The following is a 25,718-nucleotide window of genomic DNA, read 5'->3' as shown; positions in this document are numbered from 1 at the left end:
TTAATAACCAATTATTCATTGAGATTAAGATTTTCCCTTTTTAATTTCTTCATTCAAAGTCCAGTCTCTTAGGAGATTACTGAGTTTACTCAAAAATTTACCCCACCAAAACCATCTAGCCAAGGTGGAATTATTACCCCAACCAATGAGAAAACCTTACAAAGAGAACCTAGTCTAGCACATTATGTTCTACTCAGCAGAATTGAGGGGTAGGCAGGTAGATCCCTTTGTCTAAAGTTCCCAAGATTGGAGATTGTCTGGGTAGAGAAGTGTATGAATGACATAAGTCCCCTAGCCCTCATTAGAATATTGATTCTCTCATTCTCTCAATCAGAGTTGTCACCTATTAGGAACACTTACTGTTCCAAGGACACATATAATCTTTGAGAGGATTGCCTGATTTGTCTCTGGTTTTAAAAGAAGGACAAACAATCATTCTTTTGTTAATTATTTACTAGCAACAATTAAGAAATTTATTAATTACCCAGAAATTATGTCTCTCAACATCACATTAGCTTGACCAGTGCTTTTCAAGGTGACAAGTATCTGTGAAATTCTTCCCTACATCCAAAGGCTTTCACATCTCCTAGTCACAGTCCCCAGGCTCTGTCCTTACCTAAGGAACATTGCTGGCTTTCCTGATCTAAAATCAGGAAGACTTCCTCCTCTGTTAAAAAAAATCTCAGGGAAGCTCAGAAAGAAGATAGTGGGGGAATGAGGAAAGGAAAGGAGAAGGGGAGTAATTCCACAGCTCAGAAAATGGGTTTGGAGGCTGAGTGCCTCCCGAATCTTCCCCTTGTTGTCAGCTTAGCTGTTCAGTGAGCTATGATTCCTTACCTCATACTGTACCATAAGAGGGAAAAAAGTTTGAGACCCATCAGATTAGTCTTATAAAAATGAGAAGCTTCTGTCTGTGAAAGTTTTTAAATAATAAAATGTATTTTTAAAAGAGGTCTTTAAAAATAACAAATGTCTGTTTTCCCAGCATGGTTTCTGTTCTGTTCTACCTCACAGCAAAGTAATTGGCTAGGTGACCTATTGCCTGCTCTTCCATTCCCATATTTCTCTAAATATTTAAGAGCAGAATCAGCCCCTTGAAATTCTAAAGTGAGTGGACGCAACAACTTCTACATAAATCTGGTTGCCAGGAGGTAGCTTTTTGCTTTTTATTTTATATCAGTATGAAAAGCAAGACAGAGAGATTTAGGGGGAGGGAAAACTCCAAGAAACTCCATTGCTAAAAACATTCTTCTGAGCCCAAAGGGGAAACCAAGATATGTGGAGAAGCTTTCGGCTTTTTGGAAGAAAGACTATATGAATCAAAAATTGTGTTATTTACATTTTTATAGCTCAGATACATCTGCTCTAAATGCATTAGAAAAGTACAGATTCCATCAGCCTAGTATTTAATCCAGTTGTCAACTTTGGATATTTGAAAATAAAACAAAGCTCCATTTATTATCTACACACTAGCAAATGTTCAAACTAGTTAGCTTTATTCTAGTGGCTCGTTTTATTCCTGTCCAGCTAAGTATCTAGTATGTAGTAGAAAGAGCAATGAACTTGCAGTCAAATCACTTGGGTTCTAATTCAGTCTTTTATATTTAGTACCCACATAGCCCTGAGCCCCTTTCTAGGACAGTTTTTCTCATCTGTAAAATAAGATTATTAAACTAAATCATCTCTAAAATCCCTTTTATCGCTAAATTCTATGATCCTGTTTTGACTATTTAACATATTCCTGGTAATCCCATACTGGTGACAGACAGATTTTGATCTTATAAAACCTCTTTGCTGTGATGGAATGTTATCCTCCATTACTCCTGAAATGTCTTATGACCCTCATCCATTAGATTATATATACTACTCACTCCGTTTTCCATACCTTGAAAGTGACTTTTGAGGAGAACAAATTTCATTATTATTTCATAGCATTTTTTCTTCCTTCTCTTTATTTTTTTTTCATTCTTCCCTTCTTTCTTTTACACTATATTTTTTCTTTCCTACCTTCTTTCTTTCTTTCCCAGCACATTTTCTTTCTTTTGTTTCATGTGCTTTTTTTCTTCCTTTCTTCCTAACCCTCTTTTTCTATATAAGTAATTGATAATTTTATGATGGAAAAATAAATACATTAGAGGGTCACTTAAGTTGTCTATAACATGGTTTGCCACAAATATAGTCATATTTGATCATATAAAGTGCTTCATGTTTCCCATACTTTGGGTGAGAGAGAATAATGGATTGCTGTGTTATGGTGTAAAACATTCCAGAACTAGAATTAAGTAAACTTGGGTTCAAATTGCAGCTTTGACATTAAGCAACTTGGTGACTTAGCCTAGGTCTAGCCTAGCCTTTTTTGAGCCTCAGTTTCTTTTTTTCTGTAAAATAGAGATACCACTTGCACTGATTACTTTATAGGGTTGGTATAAAGAAGATATTGTGTTAACCTTTAAGTGGTTAAAAAACTATGACCATGATTCACCTCACTGACTCATTTCTTCATTTGTATGTTCAACTACATTCTACTATTCAAAACCCCTTGATTCAAACAAAAACTCCCCAGAAAGTATTATCTTGACAGTGTTTACAATTTTCCTTTCCAGAAATGCTTGCCTTTTCTAACAATAATAGCTAACACAAGTATGGGGTGTCAAGATTTGCAAAGCATTTTATATGCATTATCTCATTTAACCTTCACAAAAATGCTGTGTGATGTGTGGTATTATCTTCACTTGGTATATGAGTAACTGAGGCTCAGAGAGGCTACCAAGATATGTGACCATTGGAGGTAGCTTTTGTAGTCAGTCTTTCCTGACTCCAAATCCAGAGACCAATGTTTCTCTATTTGTCTACTTTGCTCTACCACATATAGAACTATAATGAACTTTCTTACTATAAGGGGGAAAAATAATTTGAATGCTTAGTCTATTATATTGGTCATTTTCAGGTATACATGATCTATTTTCCCAAATAGATTCCAAGTTTCCTTAAGTTCAGAGAGTCTTATATTTATCTTTGAAATCTGAGCATTAACACATTACTTTATATAGGTACTCTGAGCATTAACTCATTACCTTATATAGAACAATCAGTAAAAAAAATTTGTCAAAATGATTTTTAATCATATTTCCTAATATTTTCTATAATACAGAATCACAGCATCTCAGCATAGGGAGGGACCTCAGTGGTTATTTAGTACAAATAGACCCAAACAAGAATCCCTTCTATATGACCAACATAGACCACCATCCTCCACTTAAAAACTTCATGGTTAGGGATCCTACTGCATTCTAGAACATCCCATTTTACTCCTAGAACTCTATTACTAGGAAGTTTGTTCTCATCTAGCCCTTTTGTTCAGGGTGGAGTATTATTGGGGCACTGATGCTTGGCTGGCAAGCAGCGTTATTTATTTCCTCTTGGATAGTATATACACCACCCTCCTTTTCCAGCTATTCCTTTCAGTCATGACTTTCTCTCTAGTTAGTACCTTTAGTTATAAAAGTCTGATTATCTTTAATGGAGACCCATGTGTAAAATTTGGAGCCATGGCTAATAAAATTTGCCACTCTGGGATGGTCTCACAGCATACATTAATTTATGCATTGGTGTAAAAGGTGTATATCTTGTCAGGTCTTGTCCCAGATAATTGTACTGCTCACTTAATGGCCTTTAATAAAATTCTAGCCACAAGCACTGGATAAGGAGTAAAGCTTTGTTCTGGTTGTGCCGGGAGGTTCACCCACTCTATCACACTGTCTCCTTGATGAAGGACTGCTGTGGGTGCCTCTTGTGTGGCAAAAACTGATATTTCCAAGGGTTTTTGAATGACTCTTTCAACCACATTGGATAAAGCCAGTTCAACTTCTCTCAAAGCCTCTTGAGCTTTTTTTGTAAGCTGGTGTGGTGAATTTAAAGCACTGTCTCCCCTTAAAATATCATATAATGGTTGTAACTGATAGGTAGTCAAGCCTAACACTGGTCACATCCACTGGATATCTCCTATCAATTTCTGAAAATCATTTAAGGTGTTTAGTTTCTCTGTTCTTAAGGACAGTTTTTGTACTGTAAGCCCCTTAGGGTATACTTCATATCCTAAATATTGAAAAGGAGCATGTCTTTGAATTTTCTCTTCAGCTATGTATAATTTGTAGTATCTTAGTATTTCTATGGTCTTTTGTAGACATGCTTCTAACATTTGTTCTTCAGGTGCACATCCCAATATATCATCCATATAATGTAATAGCATAACTTTTGGAAATGCTTTTCTTACTGGAGCAAGAGCAGCAGCAACATACATTTGACACATAGTGGGGCTGTTTTTCATTCCCTGTGGCAAAACTGTCCATTCATATCTTTTGTAAGGCTCAGCTAAGTTAACACTGGGCACTGAAAAGGCAAATCTTTTTATGTCCTCCTTATCCAGAGGGATAGAATAGAAACAACCCTTAATATCTATGACCCAAAGAGGCCATTCTCTAGGCAGTTGAGTAGGAAGAGTTCCCATAGTTTCCATCTGTTCATTCACTTTTCTTAAATCAGTGAGCATCCTCCATTTTCCAGATTTTTTTTTTACAACGAACACTGGGGAATTCCAAGGACTGTAAGTTCCCTTGTTCAAGCTGTTCCTGTACTATATCTAATAAGGCCTGAATTTTATCGCTACCTAAGGGCCACTGTTCTATCTACACTGGTGTATCAGTTTTCCATTGGATAGGAACAAGTGAAAGTGTTGGCAGGTCTTCAAAAACAGCCCTGCTTAAAAAACCGAAGTACTCATTTTTAACCCTAATTGCTGTAAAACGTCTCTTCCCCACAGATTTCAACTATAAAAGGAGTAAAAACTCCTGTTTTGCCTTCAAAAGTCCATCTCTGAGACATGATAAGATTGTTGTAGGACTTGAAAACCTTCAGGAATCATTGGATTCTTTGAGACATAAGATTTGAAAGCCCTCAGGAATCATTGGATTTTCTGAGAAATGATAAGACTGTTATAGGACTTCAAAATCTGCTGGAATCACTGTATTCCCTAACACATAAAAAGACTTTTGCAGGACTTCAAAAACTTGGGGGGATTATTGGATTTCCTGACATATGAAGCAATGGACAATCAATTGGTTTTGGATTATCTCTTGGCTGCTGAAGAAGGCATATGTGTGACTGCTGTTTACATACTCTCCTTCTAGGACTTCTGGCAATCTTTTACAACACCATGTTAATTTATATTGTTTGTTATACCGTTACTTGTGTGTATAATTCATGGTTTTTACACCACATCGAGCCTGCACTGACTGCGGGGAGGATCATCACTAATAGCCCCTGTGTTATTGCTATGTGCTTGTGTAATACCTTCCATGCTGATGGGTTTGTGCATAATAAGACCCTTCAGCCCAGAGACCCGCTAGCAACCTCCACTTCCCTTTGGTGCTTTTCATCTCCCTTCCTGAGATGTCAGGGAGGCATGATCACCTCCTTTTCAGTGCTTTCACCTCCTTTTCTGAGAAGTCAGGGAGGGTGTGATCAGCTCCCCTTGGGGGCTCTGACCTCCCTGAGGAGTCGGGGATGGCATGACCACCTGTGTTCTAAAACAAAAGAAAGCAGGAGATGTAATGGGCTGAGGCTTGAGTTGGTGCACTGGGGTCCCAAGCACGTGAGGCTAAATAGTAATTGGACCATACTCTATTAATATATATGGGTTGGAGAAAGAATGGCCCCAGCCCACTCTTTGTGCAAGTCCTGATGTGTTGTATAGGAAATGATGTTTTTGGTGGGTGGAGGCAGGGGAGTGGAAAGGGAAGTGGAAAGACAGACTAATGGCTGGCATCTTGTCACAGTTGCTAGCATTGCTAGACCGCTCTTCACCTCCAATCTCCCTCTGCTAGCTGGCTTCCTGTCTGCCCATATTGCTATCGCAATCCTTCTTCACCTCTACTGAGAATAAAGACTGAAGATTTTTCCCTTAACCTGAATTCCTGACTCTGGCTGATTTTAAATAGGCGGTCATCACATTTAGTTCTGCTCCTCAGGGAAACAGTTTTCTTTTTCTACCCACATAAGAAGAATAATGTGAATATCAGAACTCCAAAAACAACTATCTTAGAAAAGCTACTCCATTTGACTTACAAACATTCCCATACCATGACTGAGGACTCATATGCTTGATCAGGATTCAGGTTTTTCTCCTCTTTTGGAAATTGCAAAAACATGAATTTTTTAAAAAATCTTTTTTTGTTCTTCTTGAACAATGGCTCATTAATTTAATAAATGATTATAACTATACAAACATACACATATACATATCTTCCTGTGTATATCACCATCAATTAACTCTTTCTTGATTACATTTACCACAAAGATACACAAGTCAATAATGCATTGAATAACCATTCTATTTCGGAGAAACAAATAGTGAAATAGGCCCCCAAAAACCTAAAACAGGCTCATCTCTTACTTATAAGAAAATGGAAGAAAATAGGATGGGAAAGCAGAAATCACTGGTTCTATTTTAGCAGCCCAATAAATAGGGCACTATCTATCTACTCTGACTGTGTTCTGATCAGCCCTGGTCACACAGTGGGTAGATTGATGTCATAACATCCTCTTCTCAGTCCCTGGGCTGATGCTTTTCTCATGCTATGATCAAGCGTCTCTCGGTGGCTGCGGCTACAGGTCCAGCTCATAATGGGGAGCAACTATGCTGCAATGGTTCTGCTCTCCCTCTCCCCCCATCTAAGGAGAGAGACTAACCTTTCAGAGTTTAAATCAATTCAACTACTGAGTCGGGAGCACACTGAGTATTCTTGTCCTGAACAGTAAGCTTCCATCTCCAGCAGCCACTCCAACTTTTTGGCACACACTTCCCCCAGTAGTGCAATACACTTAAAAAGCTGAAATCTGCCTCTCTACAGCTGCCATGAACTGCTTCTAACTACAGCAACTAAAGCTGAGGTCCCCCTTCCAAATAATCCATTTACAGATGCCCAGATATACAGATACCCCATCAAGTCCAAGTCTTTTCTTTCAATCAACTTCATGTCTGGTATTTCATGTACATTAAGACAATACATCCCTATTGAGAGGACAGAGAATGAATGATGATGATGATGATATTGAGGACACCCACTCACTCCATGCTTGATCACAAGGCCACTGTACATTCTCTAGAATTTCACTAGACGACTGATTGAAAGGCATTCAGAGGATTCCGAGATACCTTGGAATTTCTCCTCTGATCACTGAATCTCTATGAGACAAGACACAAGAAAGCCAAAAATATATGGGTTTTTCCCAAGCTTGTTAGTTCCTAGCCCCAAATCATAGAATTCCATGCCATTTGTGAGAGACAGTGAATAATGGTCTTAATACTTGTGCCATTTTTGAAACTGTCCTCACTATTCCCCCAATTCCTGCCTTCCAACATAGAACTGTTATGGTGACTTTGTAGGGGAATGACAGCAATTTGCTTATTTCCCCACTGCCCAATTCTGTCCTCCAAGCAGCTGCTTGAAGAAACTATGGTTACATACACAGTATACACATATGTCTTTCTGGAGGCCCTACAGAAAACCAATAACAGGAACAATTTTTAGTGAAGGGAAAAACATGACTAAGCTACTTAAAACTTCAATGGAAGTTCAGGTTTCATTTCAGTACGAAAAGAGCTTCCATCAGATTTGGAGAAACGGGATGCTGGGAGTACGTGTGATATTTTCTAATGTGTGTTTCTACTTCAGTCCACCTAATGCTATTGCAGAGCTTTATGACAATATCTCAGCATCCCTGCTCCAGCTGATGCTGTAAGACTTCTTGTCTTAGGTAAGTATTGGGCAGATAAACTAGCATTCTCAGTGTGCTTATTGCTTATATTCTAATGTTTCTATGCTTCTGACATCAAATATTTGTTTTGGCCAATGGGAGAAGCCAAACCAGGTGACTTTCTCCTGAATGCACACACACAGCCTGGACCTATTACTGGGTATTAATGGACTGATGGGTATTGGTTTAATAAATGTATTTCATGAGCATCGAGTTAACCATATCAACAAATGGATCCTAAAATCAAAGAGTGTCGTTGGAAAGGACCTTAGAAGTTATCTGGACAATCTTTATCATTTTATAGAGGAAGATATTTGGGTCCAAAGTGGGTAAGTGATTTGTAAAGTCAAGCTAGTAGAAAATGATATAGAAGGGTTTCACTTGATATCAAATCTATGGAACTAAGTCACTGTACATACAAGACACTGAGCATACAATAACAAAAATAGCACAAAATACAATGAAACTAAGCCATCTACTCTATAATGCCTGGGCCTCCAGAAATAGGACGATTATGAGGAAATTCTGAGTATCAATCAACTGACCACAAGCTCGGATGTGAAAATCTCTACCTTCCCATGGCTGGGAAATTTGCTTTAAAAAAAAAAAAAAAAAAAAAAGGTTGTATTGCCTTGATTGTTTTCCAGTTCCACATAAGCAGCAGTAACTAATACTGATGCTTTTGAGTCCCTAATAATTTTTTTAGGGATTCAAACATGAGTCTCTTGATTACTTTCACTATCAAAAATCTTTTTAAGTAACATTTTATTTTTCCCCCAAATACATGTAAAAACAAATTTTAACTTTTTTTCTTTTAAATTTTGAATTCCAAACTTTATTCTTCGCTCTTCTCCTATCTTCCTGAGATGGTAAAGTATAGCTTATACATGTGCTAATGTGTAAAACTTATTTCCATATTAGTCACTTTGAGGAAGAAAACTCACACCAAAATATAAAAAATAAAGAAAATGAAGTATGCTTCAGTCTTTCTTGAAGATTGCACCTTAAACCAATTCTCACTGACTGACCAAAAATAAATCCCAGACCAAGTCCCAAATGGTCAATGTTTGGGTTCTGATTGACTCAGAGTCACTGTCAACTCCAATTGTTGTTGCTTTGGCCAGAAACCCTGAGGATCTTCCCCATCTTGATTTATTTATTTGTGACCTTTTGTGAACATATTGCAGATAGAAAAAAAAATTAAGTCTAAATAGTTACAAATGTATGGTTTTTTGGTTTGGGGTTAGCATTATTTTTTAAACTATACAACCATTTATGAAAATGTAAGGTGACTTAATTCTTCTGAAACTGTCATGGCACCAACATAATCCTGTATTCTCAAAAGACTCTGACAACAAAGTATAAGCTCCAACAGATTCTATCAACATAGAAAAGGAAAAAAGGAAACAACCATTTATTGAGCACCATAATAAGTGCTTTAAAAATATTATGTCATTTGATCCTTTCAACAACCCTGGGGGTAAATGCTACTGTTATTTCCATTCTACAAATGAGAAAATGAGGCAAACAGAAGCTAAGTGAAGTGACTTGCCCAGGATCACACAATTCGTCAATGCTGAAACCATATTTGAAATTAGGAGTTCCTGTCGCGATCTGCTACACCAAATGCCTATTGAAAAGTTTCAACACAGGGAGTCCAGCAACAAAAATGTGATCTGTCCTCTGAGAACAAGCTTGTCTATGTTCAGAGAGATTCATCAACAGAATGCTCCTCCCCCAGTAGAATATTTTTAACTACAGGAATTTATGAAACTGGCTACTAAAGAATAAGAGAGTGGTTATCATTGTATCAGTGGAATAAGTCCTTGAACTATGAAATCACAGATTTTTTTAAAGAATTAAAATAGGGTGACAATAGATTTATTTGTTTTTTAATTAAAAATAATAATGTTCCAATTTTCCAATGGATCTATGATCTATTGTATATGAGTATCCCTCCAGTGATTGCCAAGGCAACCTATCTACACTAAATGATTCTCAACCCTGTTGCCCCATAAATTAAAGAAATGGAATCGATCCAATCACCACAGTCCTTCCTTACATTCTCTTGACATTTCAAGGATTGTGATGAAGCATGGAGGGTTGTCTGTCAGTTATCTTTGACTATTGATGCATGACAAATTCATTTTGGGGAAAGGGGAGGGGGACACAGCCATCTCTTCAATGACATCTTTTACACAGACATGATTCCTTATTTGTGAAGTATTTCAATCTGTTCACACATATCATGGCACCTCTTTATTGCTCTTTGAAAAATCCTCTACCACACTTCTTCAGAGATTGTTGTATTCCATGATTCACTGTCACACAAAAAATGAATGTTATAATCTAATCACTCTCTCTCTCTCTCTCTCTCTATCTCTATCTCTCTCTCTCTCTCTCTCTCTCTGTCTCTCTATCTCTCTCTGTCTCTCTCTCTCTCTGTCTCTCTGTCTCTCTCTGTCTCTGTCTCTGTCTCTCTCTGTCTCTCTCTCTCTGTCTCTCTCTGTCTTTGTCTCTCTCTCTCTCTCACACACACACACACACACACGCACACACACACACACACACATTATATTTTATGTATACTTATATAATGTCTTCATGTAGTTTTAAAACTAAAAATTTTAAATTCTAGCTCAGTCTTGAGTTTTAATAGGGCCTACCAGTAGATGAATTTAAAAGCTAACTGAATGTTTAAAAACAACCCTTTGTTGGACAAAGGACTAGGTGGTGCCATGGAAAGAATACTGAACTTGTGACAGAATCTGAATTCAAATTACCAGAACCTGTGGTGTCCTGGGCAGATCACTTTCTCTCTCTTGGGATCTCAGCTCCTGCATCTGTAAAATGAGCAACCTGGCTCTCTAAGGTTCTTTCTTGTTCTAGAATTAGGATCTTGCTATCCACAGGAAGAGTATTCTAATAATGGCATTGTCCTAATCTTGAACAGATTTATTTTAAAATGTGACTATTCATTGTACTCTAAATTTATGACTCTTCTTCTCATGAACTCTGTATTTGTGGGCAAATGAACCCCAGATTGGGAGGGGAAATATTTTCATAATTACTGGGGTTTTTTGTTGCATAAGTCAGAAAATTAAATCTATTCTTAGCTTGTGGGCCATATAAAAACAGGAAGACCAGTTTGAACCCATGGGCTAGAGTTTGCTGACCCCTGTCCTATGATATTTGAGTAACTGCCTTTATTAAGAGATAATGAAACCCATTGGTTGATATTAATTGGAATCTTACCATTAGTGGCTTAGGATTATAGAGTTAAGTATTAACCCCATTGAATTAGCCCCTAAAAACTTATATAATAGTCATTCCTCTGGGGACCTAAATATAAGTATGAGTTCTGCATTAGGGATGTCCCCCAAAGGGGAGCCATAAGAAACAATAGTCACCTTTTTTGCCTTCTCAGTAGGTGGAAGAGAGAGAATTTGGAGTTGAAAAGAAAATAAAATTAATTTTTTTCAAGCAGCCTCGGGTGTGAAACTGAGATTAACTAGGGAAAGTGTCTGAATGTGTTTAGGATCAAAATGGAATGACAAAGGGATATAGTTAGTCCTCAATCATTTTACTCATATCTGGCCATCATAATCACTAAAACATCTTGGTCCCCAGACCATTCAACCATATCAGAACATAGTAAGTGACAGGAATAAATGTGGATGTTCAACAAAGGTTTCCCCATAATTTAAAATCATTCTGCATTTCTGTTCATGCCAAAGCAAAGGCTTGATATAATTAAGGTACATCAAGATCTGTCCTCAGGAAAAGCAAAAGTTTGCCTAGTCATCAGGAGAAGAGGAATCGGGGCTTTTAAACAGAAGCAAAGCCCCACACTTTCCTAATTGCATTGGCACAAATAGTGATTGCAGAGTGAATTCCTGGAGTTGGAAATAAGGACAAATGAATTGAGTTGAGACTGACACAAAGTCCTTGAATAGCTAAACAACTGTGAGGTGCCAAATTCAATGACATTTAACTGAACAGGAGAAAGATATTTGTGGAAGAGGAGAGTGCAGTATTTGGCAATCTGGATCAGCAAACAATGACTAAGATTGGCCATTTCACTTTGAAAGACATAACTTCTTCTGTTTTGTCATTCTTCAAACAGGGGAACCACTACTAACCGCTCGTTCCTGCCAAAAGATTAGAGAGAGTACCTGAGAAACACATGCCTCACTTAGCATCCTTGCTCATGCAGTTCCCTCTCCCATCCTTTCTTTCTTTCTTTCCATTTATAAGATCATCACCCTACTTCAGACTCTCATCATCCCTTACCTAGAGTATTTAAATAGCTCTCTGGCTTTTAAAGTCTGCTCACCATTCAAACATCAGCTCAAATCCTATTTCTTTTGGGAAACGTGCCCAAATCACCATCGCTAGAATCAAACTCGCTTTCTGAACTCGGATAGGAGCAGTTGTTTACATACAGCAGCTGTCATGTACTCTGATGAATTGTAGTTCTTTATGCAATTCACTCGTCTCTCCTTCCAGATTAAAAAGCTAAATGGTGGGGATTCCTTTTTAAATTTTATTTTCCCAGAGCATCTACCATGGTCCAATTCCCATTGTAGTTGCTTTGTAAATGATTACTGATTATTCCATTTTTGTAGAACATACCGATCTCCTTTGAGGAGTGGTAACATGTAAATGCAACAATTTTAGAAGGCAACTTATTGAGTTGATGGGACCAGTATTAACCACCTCCATTATCTAGGAATGACATAAGTTCTATCGATGATAAAGGGGAAATATTAGTTTTCTATCTGTCCTAAATGTAACAGTATCTAGATCTATAGTAGGAAAAAGATAAGGTTTCATAATAGCTGCTACTTTCAACATAAATCTCCAATAGCTACACAATAAATTCTTTGTTGATTGATTGATTGATAGATTTCTGAGATCTGAGTTCCCACTCCACAAGATTTATATAGAGATTTTCCAGATTGCTTTAGGTTGAAAGCATTGGGGAATTAAAGAATAAAATAGGCTGTTTGCTCATGATTTGATGAACACTGAGAAAATAGCCAATCTAGCAACCCTGAATAATGAAAAATTTTTCAACAGAATAGCTTCCATGAAAGGTTACTCTTTTTCTAAGGAATTTCATATTTATTGAACAATATCCTACATTTTTATGCTATATAGCAGCTAGTTGGATCAGAAACATAAAGATAATAATCCATGCAGAGAAGCACTCCAATTTTAATGACCATTGGACTAAAACTCCATCTCCTAGGGAGGGAGGTGTAATTTTTCCTTTCCTGACAGGAAAAATGCTTCTACATTTATGCTCTACTGCTTTTGAGATTTCTTTTTTAATGTTAAATCCCTATTCAAATCTTGCCTTATCAAGAGAGGAGAATTCAAGAGAACATTTAATATTAACTAGGCTGTAGAAAACTGGATATGGAATAATTATGCAACCCCTTTGACTGGTAATGGATCAGACAGCTACTTCAAGCAATTGGGACCTGGAGAACCAAAGCAAGGACAAATATAAAGCCAAGGGGTTAGGGAGGTACAAAGTAATCCCATTCCTGGGAAATTTCTATGAGGTCAGAGTCAGAATAGAGGGAAAGGGGTCTGCAAACAAGCAAGGAGTCAGGAGTTGAGATATATAAAAATACTGTAGATCAGAGGAAGACAAATAGGGGAAGCCAGATAGGCAGAAAGGAACAAGAAAGGCATAACAAGGTTTATGGTCAAAGGCTGGGTAGAGATTCAGGAAGCAGGAACTAAAAAAGGAGTTAGAAGCTAAGTCAAGGCCATGAAGTTTGGATCTAGACCAAAATTATAACCAATGTCATAAAATGTCAAGGACAGAAAATAAAAAGTCTAGATATTTGTAACAAAGCACTGCTTAACATTTACTTCTCAAAAGGATCTATAAAAAAGACAAATTTTCTTCAAAGTCAAAGTCAGAAAATGTGGATCCTTCACTAAAATTGGTAAATGAAAGTTTTCTGAGTTCTTTCAATGAGTATTTCAAAGCCATAATCATTCAGTGTTGTAATCATCCCACCTATAATTTCTCTAGATCCAAATCTGGGCACCAATTTTTTTTGTGGGATTCCTTTACTCTGCCTTATTTAAAAAAGCAACCTCCCTGTCCCATCCTACCTCATACAATATAATTAAGGCAAATAAGTGTCCAAAGCTCAGAAGATTTTTTTTAATTAAATCATCATCTTGTATCGCTCCTGACAACAGATTGGCAGTCTAAGAAAATCTGAGCTCAGACAGAAGCTAAACCAAAAGGTATGCTTTGAATCCAAGAAAAATCTATCTGAGTTTATATTTGAGCAAGATTTTAGGATTAAGACATCAATGTTTACTAGTGAAGGCTGAATGGGTGGAGATTCTGTTTGAGTAACTCAAGAACTGTGTTCTGAAATCCTTGGCAATAATCACTGAATGCTTCTAGCCAGCAGCTGAGCAGGGTGGGCACCCAGAAAAGTTATTCCAACTTTCAGCAAAATTAGACCCAGGGATTTCATAGCTTGTAGTAGCTGCAGGAGGGAAGGGTTTTTTTTTATTTTTTGTTTTTGTTTTTTAATGAGAACATGGTGTCCTTAAAGGATCCATTAAAGACACGAAATGTCTTTCTGTGGCCTTTAGCAGTGTAATGAGAAATGAGTCACTAAACTGGATAGAAAGATGGAAAAGTAGCCTAAAAGGAGGAAAAAGTTGGAATTTATAACTGACCTACAGAAGGGAGGGAGCAGAAAAGAATAATTCAAATCTAACACAGACTTGGACTTAAAGGCATATAAACCCTAATTCACAAGGAATATTACAAAATTTAAGGAAGAGAACAGGGAATGGGGAGGAGACTATTAAGAACAAAACAGAAGAATACTGTATCTAATTTAAGGTAGGGTCTAGATTCATGAGTTCATCAAGACACCAGTACAGAGCTAATTCATCTGTTACTCTTAGAGAATTGCCTAAGGCTCAACATCTTAAACTGTGGTTTATAATCAAATATGGGGTCTTGTAACTGAATGTGGGAGTTGCAAAATAATGATTAATTATCAATAAATATTTGATTTGCCTCTCTATTTTATATATCTATATGCCTGAAGTCATGGAAAAATTTCTCAGGCAAAAAGGGGTTATGGGTAGAAAAAGTTTAAGAAACCCTGGCCAAAAGTACTGGTTAATAAAATGAATTGACCATGCTTGTACGACTCTTGCGTGTCAGAAACAGGATTTGAGCCCAGGGCTTCTGGACTCCAAAGCCAATCTGTTATCTCTATGTCATGTTGTATCTCATTCATTCACACTAAAAGGAGCATACTAAAAGGTCATATTGTAGAACTAAAGCAAGAGAGCTTGGAAACCATCTAGTCTAACCCTTAAATTTCACAGAAAAAACTGAGGTCCAGGGAATTTTTTTTAATGTAATTCATAAACTTAAAAAAATAGGGCCAGCTAGGTGGAACAGTGGGTAGAGCACCAATCCTGAAATCAGGAGGACCTGAGTTCAAATCTAACCTCATACACTTAACACTTCCTAGCTGTGTGACCCTGAGCAAGTTATTTGACCCCAATTAACTCTGCAAAAAAATGAATAAAATAAAACAAGCATTTCCATAATTTAATACATAATAGACAAAAAAGATGATTGTACGTAAAACTACAGATCTATTATTATTAACTTGCTATTCCTTTTAAATATATAATAGAGTTGTCATGTATAATTCTTTTTTTAATTATTTTTCCTTCCTTTCCCTCTATGATCATACCCCACCCTAGAAATGGCTATTATTATCCCCAAATATATATGTATGTATATATATAATACTATTCTATACTTTTATATACATACTCCTATTTATCATTTCTTTCTCTGGATACAAATAGCATTTTCTTTCATAAATCCTTTGTAGTTAATTTGGATATTTATAATAGTCAAAATGATTTATTCTCTCAAAGTTGTTCCTAAAACAATATTGTGTCCCTGTGTACATTGTTCTCTTGATTCTGCTCAATTCACTAACCCAAGTTCTCATAGAAAATACCAGAAATAGGATTTGAAACCAGATCCTCTAACTTCAAATGCTCTCATTCATTTTTATAGTACATTAAGTTTTGCCAAATGTCCTTCTACTTTGTTTCTTCACATCAATTCTCTCTGTACTCCAATCTATCTTCTTCTCAATTGACAAAGAGATTTCCTTAAATAAACCATATCTCCTTACTTAAGTAAACCATGAATTCTTATTATTTCTGGGATCAAATACAGCATCCTTTCTTTGACTTTTAAAGCCTTTTACAACCTGGTTCCTTTCTACCTTCCCAGTCTTCTTACTCTTTACTCCTTTCCAAGTACTCCATGGGAAAGTCATCTTCTTGGTGTTCCTCCCTCATCCAGGACACCCCAACTTTTAACTCTGAACATTTTTACTGGCTATCTCTCCTATGTCTAAAATGTTCATCCTCCTCACAGGTGCATTCTCTGACCTTCTTCAAAGTTCAACTCAAATTCTACCTTTACAGGAAACCTTTCTAGATTCCACCCATCTCACCAACTGTTAATGCCCTCTTTCCAAAATTACCATCATTTACAGCATTTATAGTTCCTATATAGTATCTTCCCCATTAGGATGGGAGTTCCCAAAGCTTAGAAAACATATTTTGTTTTATTTTTTCCTTTCTTTTTATCCACAGAATCTAATATAGTCCTCTGAGTAAATACTTGTCAATTGATTGGCAAAGCACCTCACTCCAACAACCTGGTCAGGAAGACGTTCAAGCATTATTCCTCCATTTTACAAATGACCAAACTGAAGCTCAGAACCCCAAGAAATATGTTTCTAGTAAGTATCAGGGATACTTTGAACCAGGTCCTAACTTCACCAGTTCTATTTCAAATAGCCTCTGATATTTTAAATTTTTACTAGCCTCTTTATCCTGTGAATGTTAAAAGAAAAACTCTAGGAATGAAGCAAAATATCATTTTGAAACTAAATGGTGACTAAGATACACTTTATGCTCCCGGGGAAAGTGGGCTGGCCGTCTGACTAGTACTTAGTACCTTCCTCATCAGACTGCAGAGATGGAAGATTCTGGTTGCTGGGGAGACAAAGCCCTAGGAGTAGAGACCTGTCCTTTCAATCCATGCATAAAAACACCTCTTGGGACCCAGGGAGCCAGTGCTAGAGAAATCAGCAATAGCACTAGCCAATCCACAAACTGATTGCTCACTCTAATAATTTTTCCAATGAAAATTTTAAATCCCAAACTGATTTCCCTTGTGACAAGTTACTCCTGGGTTGTCTCCCCTTCCAACATCCAACAATGGATGCACTGTCTCTTCAACGGAGGCATTAATTTATTGCTGGCTTGAACAACACATTAATCGGAATATAAATCTGCAAATGAAAAAATAGGTTACATGAATAATCAAAGTTAGTTGTCTCTGTAAAATGAACGTGTGGGCATGAAGGCTTGTAGTCAGAAAACTTGGGTTCAAGTCAAGGGAATTTTGGCAAATCTTTAACAATCAGCTTTCTAGAGAGGGAAGGGGGAAGAAATGTATACAAGATATATTTTTAAGTTTAATCTGCATTATTAACATTTTCTCCATCACTTTCTCTTTTTTTATTCTTAATAATACTTTATTTTTCCAAATACATGCAAAGATAGTTTTCAATATTCACCTTTGCAAAATTTTGTGCTCCAAATTTTTCTCCCTCTCCTTTCCCTCTTTCCTCTCCCCAAAATAGCAAGCAGTCTGATATAGGTTAAGCATATGTAATTCTTCTAAACATATTTCTATATTTGACATGCTGCATACACACCAAAAAAACCAAATCAAAAGGAAAAAAAAACAAGCAAATGAACAACAACAAAAAGGTGAAAAGACTATACTTTGATCCATATTCAGTCTTTATAGTTCTTTCTGTGAATGTGGATGGCACTTTCCATCCCAAGTCTATTGGAATTGCCTTGAACCATCTCATTGTTGAAAATTCATCAGAACTTCAGAGGCTATTTGGTCCAACCAATACTAAGCAAGAATTCCCCTCTCTAATATACTTGTTAAGAAATCATCCAACTTTTTCCTGAAAATCTCCTCTGGGTACCGCATTTTAGGAATACTGATGAAATGGAGAGGGGCTTCTTTATTGAAAAAAAAATGGAGATAATAAGAGCACCTACCTCCCAGTATAGTTGTAAAAATCACATAAAATAATAGTTGTAAAACTCGTTGTAAAATCTTCAAACACTATATAAATTTTATCGTCCTGTCCAATTCTTCAAATCCCATTTGGGGTTTTCTTGGCAAAGATACTGAAGTAGTTTGCCATTTCCTTCTTCAGATCATTTTACAGATAAGGAAATTGAAGGCAAGAGGGTTAAGTAACTTGCATAGACTCTATAAGTATCTAAGGCAGATTTCAAACTCAGCTCTTCCTCTTCATCTAGTTTCCTGAACAACTTTAACTTAAACTAATCCTACAGAATATTTGTGTATCTTTTTGTGAATATGAATGAATTTTGGGTCAACTCCCCTTTATACCCCCACCTCCTTCCATGAACACTACTGTTAAATGTAAAAACATCAAATTCCCCACTCATTAAGCTCAGTAGTTGCTTTCCTTGTCTGGCCAATGGGAAATTAAAGCAGAGAGATTTCCACAAAATTTCTTTTTTTTAATAACTTTTTATTGACAGAACCCATGCCAGGGTAATTTTTTTACAACATTATCCCTTGCATTCACTTCTGTTCCGATTTTTCCCCTCCCTCCCTCTATCCCCTCCCCCAGATGGCAAGCAATCCTTTACATGTTGAATAGGTTACAGTATATCCTGGCTACAATATATGTGTGCAGAACCAAACAGTTGTCTTGTTGCACAGGGAGAATTGGATTCAGAAGGTATAAATAACCTGGGAAGAAAAACAAAAATGCAAGTACTTTATATTCATTTCCCAGTGTTCTTTCTTTGGGTGTAGCTGCTTCTGTCCATCCTTGATCAGTTGAAACTGAATTAGCTCTTTATCGAAGAGATCCACTTCCATCAGAATACATCCTCAAACAGTATCATTGTTGAGGTATATAATGATCTCCTGGTTCTGCTCATTTCACTTAGCATCAGTTCATGTAAGTCTTGCCAGTCCTCTCCGTATTCATCCTGCTGATCATTTCTTACAGAGCAATAATATTTCATAACATTCATATATCACAGTTTACTCAACCATTCTCCAATTGATGGGCATCCATTCATTTTCCAGCTTCTAGCCACTACAAACAGGGCTGCCACAAACATTTTGGTGCATACAGGTCCCTTTTCCTTTCTTTAGTATCTCTTTGGGGTATAAGCCCAGTAGAAACGCTACTGGATCAAAGGATATGCACAGTTTGATAACTTTTTGAGCATAGTTCCAAGTTGCTCTCCAGAATGGCTGGATGTGTTCACAATTCCACCAACAATGTATCAGTGTCCCTGTTTTCCCACATCCCCTCCAACATTCCACATTATCTTTCCCTGTCATTCTAGCCAATCTGAAAGGTGTGTAGTGTTATCTCAGAGTTGTCTTAATTTGCATTTCTCTGATTAATAATGATTTGGAGCATATTTTCATATGTCTATAAATAGTTTCAATTTCTTCATCTGAGAATTGTCTGTTCATATCCTTTGACCATTTATCAATTGGAGAATGGTTTGATTTCTTATAAATCAGAGTCAATTCTCTATATATTTTGGAAATGAGGCCTTTATCAGAACCTTTTACTGTAAAAATGTTTTCCCAGTTTATTGTTTCCCTTCTAATCTTGTCTGCATTTGTTTTGTTTGTACAAAAACTTTTCAATTTGATATAATCAAAATTTTCTATTTTGTGGTCAATAGTGATCTCTAGTTCTTCTTTGGTCATAAATTCCTCCCTCCAAAATTTCTTAAAACTACATCTCAGTAAGTAGCTCTTCCCAAGTTGGAACCCTGAGCATCCTGGGATCATTCTCTGGGTCTCACAGTCAGGACTATTTCCTATTTCTCCAGGACACTGAATTTTCTTAATTCTTAAAAACAGGATTAAAAGTCTCCCAAAGAATAAAATGTCATTTGTAGTGGTTTCATTTGTAAAAAGACCAAAGAATGCAGTCTATATTTTAAAGTCATTCTCTACACATAGAACAAATAGTGTTGCATCCCTGCTGTGAGTCCTGCTCTTCTTCTTCATACACTGGTTTTATTTGTATATAGTTGAATAGCTAGCAATTCCACTGAAGCCAGACTGTGTCTGTGAGGAATGCCAAAGAGATTTTTTTCTTTCTTTTTCTTTTCAGCCTTTTTTTTTCTCCTTATTCTTCATTCTGTTTCTGCCACTTGAAATGGCAAAGAAACCCCAGGGACCAGCTATATTTTAATGTAAGTGTTCTAAAATATATATTTCACTATAATTTTAAAAACACAGAATGAGAGTTGTGGGAAGCAAGAAGACATTGATCTCTTCAGCTTTTAAAGATAGAATGGACCTTAGAAATCATTCTTCCTGTAAAGAAAGAGACCTAGAATAATTTCTTCTGTCTTAACAGAACAGATTTTTTAAAAGGAGTGATTTACATGTTAAAAGCTAAGCAAAATGCCTAGATCATAGTAAGAGCTTAATAAATGCTTATTGACTTGACTTGGCTTGTTAAGACTGTAAAAGTGTTTGGGAAAGGGATGTCAAGGGGAAGACTGTGTTACTTCTCCCATTTGCTCTCTCTTTCTTCCCTGACCCCATCTCCTTCTGAGATTCTCTTCCACTTTTTCACTGACCTGCTTTCTCTACAATACATCTGAGGCTTGTGCCTCAGATGAGCTGCCAGTGCTTCTTCCAAGTCATCTCTCTTCTCTACTGCCAGTTGTCCCATTCATTCAAACTGCTTCCTCAAGCAATGTCTTGAGAAAGCAAACATTTCTGCATTGGGTAAGTGATTTATTGGTACTAGGCTTTCTTTGAATGATCATATTTGCTTTTTTGTATACACTATCACTATTTTCAGTCCCTCTCACTTTAGCAAAAATGAATCTATTGGCTGCCAATCTCAGAAGAGGAAAACATATGTGTCACGATGTTTTTGGACCCACAATGACCATGTTATAAGATTTATAGTATCCATATTTTGCTAGCACCCCATGGATGAATTTTCTTTATTTATCTATATATTCTATAACATTATTTTGGCAATTAATGATATGTTATTTTAGCATCCCCCTGCACTATTCCCCTAACTTCCCTCATTTTCATATATTACATCCCCAGAAGATGACTGTTATTATCAGGGTACTCTTGTACTAGAGGTAGCTAGTGCTAAAGTTATAACTTATCCACCCCCATTTAAATGTTTCTAATTAACTATTAGATACAATTAGCTTTAAGTAAAGGCATTTACTAAGTTGGCATAGTAAAAACAGTAGCCCCAAAATATCACTTCCCCCACAAGTCTATGGCATACTACCCCACAAATTCACACAGCCTCCATGTGAGTATTATGGCAAGATGCATACATGCAGGATAGTTATATGGCAAAGACAATTCACAACTTCTGGCACTTCAAGGCCTGAAAGTCCTTTCTTTCTTCATATGGCTCACCTTAGCTATAGCATCCCTACAGGGCTTGTATCTCAGATGAGCTGCCAACGCTTATGATTCTTCCAAGTCATCTCTCTTCTCTCCTGCCAGTGAGCTCATTCATTCAAACTGTTTCCTCAAGCAGCTTCCTCTCTTGAGTGACTGCCTTTCTGTACCTGTGTCTGAGTTTGAAAGGGGTCACTTTTACTTCTCTTTATCTCTGACACAACTTTTCCTTCTGCAAATTCTCCCATCATATAATGTATTGTGCAGTTCAGTGGTTCTCAAACCTTTGTTTTCAGTATCTTTATCCTATTAAAAATTATTGAGGATCTCTCCAAAGTGTTTTTGTTTATCTGGATTATATTTATAGACATTTACCACATTGGAAATAAAAATTATTTTTGAATTTGTAAACCCTCTAAAAGGATTTCAGAGATTCCCCGGGATTCTCTGAGAGAGACGTCTAGACAATACTTTGAGAACCACTGGTGCAGTTACTTTATATGGAATTTAACTTTGTGAATCAGGGTTAGTCCAGAGAGTTGTCATTCATATTAGAAATTATTTATACTATGTACACATCCAAACTACAAACTTAGCAGTTATAAGAACACAGTTCTGCATAAAATAATCATCTTATAAATGTGTGCTAGATCTTATTGTTCTCTTGAAGGGAAATTAGAGTCTTTCTGATCCACTGGTTCAATGGAATGGATATAAGCTCTTTGAGGAAAGGGACTCTTTAACTTATATATTGTATTCCCAGCCTCTTATTCAGTGCCTAGGACATTGGTGGTTTAAAAAAAATGTTTATCAAATTAAATTGAACTCAAACTAAATTATGCTATAGGAAGTAAAATAATTGAATTACTTGGCTCATTCTGCCACCCACAATCATATTTTTAGGGCTCTAAGGAGTTTAAGAAGGGTGGAAACTGGAAGTTGAAAAAAAGAAGGGTGTAGAATGGTTGGAAATATAGAGAAAAAAAGACAAGTACATTTTAAAAAGTTTATTACTTCAAGAAGTAAAAAACAATTTTTACAAGTAGTAAAAATTTTGTAGACTACAGGAAACTTGCCTTCTACTAGAGTAGGGGGTCTAAAACATTTTGACAATCAACTGAAGAATCTAAACCCCTTCTCAGAATAGGTATATGATATTTAAGCTTATTTATTTAAATATATAAAATAAAATACACAGAATTACAATGCAAATAAATTCCATTGAAACAATATTTTTTTTAAAATTCATAGATATTATGAATGACAGGCATTAGATAGTGCCTGCTACTTCAATTCCTGTAACAGCACCAGAAAACCCTGAGGAAAGGATGAAATATAACTCACCTGGCCTTCAGATCTTGGAAGTCAGGGTAGATATTAGAGCAACAAATATGTTCAAACTTTTCATGAAGTACCCCCTACCACAATAGTATCACACAGTGGTGTCACATATCAAAACAGGGTGCTAAACCATATGTGCTTTATACTGACTTAGAAAAGTACATATTAGCATTATTTATGTCTATTGTATTTTTACTTATTTAAGTATTTCCCAATTATATTTTAGCCTGGTTCTGGTCACACTAAGGAGTTATTTGCTGCCTCTAGGCAACTTGTTTGTCACCTGTCTTCTAGTTTCTCTGTTAAACAATCATTTAATGAGTTATAAATTGACTTCTCCATGTTCCCCTGGTCTCCTCTCAACAGTTACTTTCCTAATAAGATCTCTGTATATTCAAAAGAAGAAGGACTGATATCCGCTAGCTCATACCAGGCACCAGTACAATACAGCAAGCCAAATAAAGCAACAAAGGAGCAGAGATGGGTGATCACCAAAGTTCTAAGTGAAATCATCTAACCTATTGGGGAATACTTTGCATGGAGTTTAGCTTTCTGAATGAAGGCTGTTCCAGAGGGCTGCCATCTACACATTCCAAACTAGAGATTTATCAGAATTATACTTTATTTAGTTTAGACACTAATTCAATATGTTGCCCCTTTGTTCTGGTCTTTGCTTTCATTAATGAAGTGAACTCAGGTAGAGAAAATTAAAAGGAGTTTATTGTAGCATCCAAGTCAAAAGCACATTACATGCATCCAAGCAATGAAATTCAAACCATTAAGTACTTTTATAATTTTTGTCATAAGAGCATAAGAGCAAGACAATCCTGATAGATATGTTTCCAAAACAGGATGAGCCATTGTATCTCAGCTCCTCCCCCATTGTAGCATCATAAGAAACAAGACTAGAGATAAAGGGGATGTCATGAAAGCGCATATGGCTATATGCTGACCAACAGGTATGAGATGTGATCAAAGCACATGCTGCAGACTGGGTGATGCCCCTCCCAAAAGACCAATTAATGCTGCCCTGGAAGACAAGCCAGACTAGAAACAATGGGGGCACCTGAACTAGTCAGCATAAATTTCAATACCCTCAATAAATTATTTAACAACCTGTGTCTTTCAAATTAGGAATAATAGTTCTATTCTTGAATCTAAAATATTATATGTGAAAATCATCAAAATTCTAAAAGATTCTATGAAAGATTAAAAGTAAAATGGTGTCATCTCTCTATTATTCCCTTTATATTGCTGGGATGTTTGGGTTTTTTAACCCTATGCTACTTTTGATGGGGGAAAAATGAAACATCAAATGCTACTTATAATTTAGCTTATCATCAACTTAGAAATGTAACTTGCTCAAAAGAGCATTTTAAAATTTAAAAGATTAGTGATAAAAATGTTTTTTTAATAACCACAAACCAGCAAAGAATCAGAAATTAAAGGGATACCCATCAATGGAGGAACAGTTAAATAAATTGCAATATATGATAGTAATGGAATATTATTTTGCTTTAAGAAATGACATATCAGGATGAGTTCAGAAAAATCTGGGTAGATTTACATGAACTGATACACAGTGAAGTGAACAGAACCAGAATATTATACACAGTAACAATAATATTATACAATGAAGAATTGTGAATGACTTAGCAGTTCTCTATAATGCAATGATCTAAGACAATCCCAAAGGACTAATGATGAAGCATACTATCTGCCTCCAGAGAGAGAACTGGTATTGTTTGAATATTCACTGAAATCTGCTATTTTTCATTTTTGTTATTTTTCTTTTATTTGGGTCTTGTACACAATGACTAATATGGAACTGTTTTACATGATTGCACATATATAACCTTTATCTGATTACTGTCTCTGGAAGGGGGCAGAAGAGAGAGGAATCGAATTTGGAACTCAAAACAAAAAAAAAGCTTTAAAAATTGTTAAAAATAAAATATATACATAATTTTTAAAAATAACCACAACCCTAAAACAAATGTTCTTTTAAGAAATCTGTGTGAAGTTTGAAAACATCTAAGGCTCTGAGAAGAATTCAAGTTTTTAAGCTCAATATTCATGTACTCCAGCTAGAGCTAAGAGTGGAAAGATGCCTGTGGGTAAAAGGAAGACCTCTAACATTCTCTCAACCTAGCTTCCATCAGGAAAATGTATTCATTCAACATTTATCAAATATATTATGTACAAAGCACTGCGCTGGGCCCCAGTGGAAATAACAATGATAAATAGGACATATAAGCACATCGTGAAAGAACTCACTGATATATTAGGAACATGATAATTGCATGAGAAAGAACAAAGTCTGTCTCTGAAGGAAGGAATAATTATTTCCACCTAAAGGAGTTTATTTGGGGAGAGGAGAGGAAATGAGGAGGCCTGGATTAGGGAGAAAAATTGAGTTGAAGCTGGGTCTTGAAGGCTGGGTAAGATTTCAGTTGATGGAAAGAAACAACCTTCCATACATAGGAATACAACTAAAGATAAACGAGGCAGGTAAAAGTAAGACAAGAGGCAAAATCCCAGGATTGTAGTTTCATTAGAGATTTATTCATGTAATATGGTAAAATAGTTGCTTGATCTATATCTAAATAGAGAATCACTGTCTTTATGACTTTTTTTTATGTAAACACTTGCAACCTAGCATTTTTTCTGTAAATCAGCCATCCTGTGTAGGTTATAGGTGAAAAGATTAATGGAAACCTGAAACTAATTTGGGTTGCAACTGCTTAACAATCCAGTGGAAAGGTCTTGGCGCTAGATAATTATTGTGATTTACACAGAAGCTTAAGTATATTAAGTAACACTTTATAAGCTCAATATTATAGGGTATAAAGCAAGCAAATGCAGGATGTTATCAAGGACATCTTTCTGTCATTATTCAGTTACATCTGCATCCTTGAGATTTGAATTAGAGTATTAGGTATGGTGTTTATTTTCCAACTTAAACTTACAT

Source organism: Antechinus flavipes, chromosome 6, assembly GCF_016432865.1.
Source record: "Antechinus flavipes isolate AdamAnt ecotype Samford, QLD, Australia chromosome 6, AdamAnt_v2, whole genome shotgun sequence".
Taxonomy (NCBI): Eukaryota; Metazoa; Chordata; class Mammalia; order Dasyuromorphia; family Dasyuridae; genus Antechinus; species Antechinus flavipes.
The sequence above is the reverse complement of the archived record's forward strand: the minus strand, read 5'-3'. Positions refer to the sequence as shown.